The sequence below is a fragment of the Perkinsus marinus genome (assembly GCF_000006405.1).
Source record: "Perkinsus marinus ATCC 50983 genomic scaffold scf_1104296934368, whole genome shotgun sequence".
Taxonomy (NCBI): domain Eukaryota; phylum Perkinsozoa; order Perkinsida; family Perkinsidae; genus Perkinsus; species Perkinsus marinus.
The window spans coordinates 230,397-231,371 of NW_003214825.1; the positions used below are offsets into that span (position 1 = coordinate 230,397).

General features: G+C 39.4%; 1 protein-coding gene across 1 annotated transcript in view; it reads right to left on the reverse strand.

Annotated features, from left to right (window-relative positions):
- The window catches only part of Pmar_PMAR022606 (hypothetical protein), a gene marked incomplete at its 5' end in the record, with an annotated part of 3,245 nt that overhangs the window by 647 nt on the left and 1,623 nt on the right, over positions 1 to 975 (reverse strand). The window lies entirely within an intron of this gene.

The following is a 975-nucleotide window of genomic DNA, read 5'->3' on the forward strand; positions in this document are numbered from 1 at the left end:
TGAGTCATCAGTCAATTTATTGATTTGCATTTATGTGGTCATACTGCAGCCAAGTGGTAAAAGGAATAACAAGAGGACATGGATTGAGCTTCAATCATTGAGGTGATTGACCGTTACCGAAAATACGATTAATGGATGTCAATCGGGTCAACAAAAGATGCTCCCGCATCAGTTGCGAATCTGGGAGCGATTTCGAGATTACTCTTTCTGTTGCTCATCGCTGCGGAAAGCTATCCTGACAGTTTTCCGAGTCCCCTAGGCGATCTTCGCTGTTGTCGTCACAAGCGAAACCATTACCAAGGATCAACCTGAACGAATTCAACTCTTTGGCGGGGGGAATAGAAGATGATGGAATCGCATCGAGCGGTGCGAAGAATTTGAAATTAAACAAATCGTGGAAATTGGCTGGTTATTCGTGTACACATAGAACTCTACGCTAACGGGTGGCCTGTCAAGTATGGTTGAAACTGAAATTCTGTGACCAGAGGTTGGTCTTGAAATGTTCGAATTCACGTGTTGCAGCGTGAATATGGCACGCGCTAAAATATCTTAAGAGCAGCTATTAGCTGCCAGCTAAGCTGCTGGAGCTTCACAGGAGAAGGAAGGTTAACTCGATGAATTGGGTTCCAAGGTCTTTGCCGATGAGTCATACTGTATGACTCATACAGCAAATCACTGGCGCTCTGTGATATCTTCGAACTCACGCTCTGAGGTGAGGAATTTTATATTTGATACGTTTGGTCGCACACGCTCTACTTACCGGGACAATGAAGCTCGTGTTGATGTGCTGTAAATGGCCCGAGTTCAATATATGGCTCGATCGTTATGAGTTACACTATGATTGAGCATGATGTCCAATAATCAGGATATATATATATATATATATATATATATATATATATATATATATATATATATATATATATATATATATATATATATATATATATATATATATATATATATATATATATA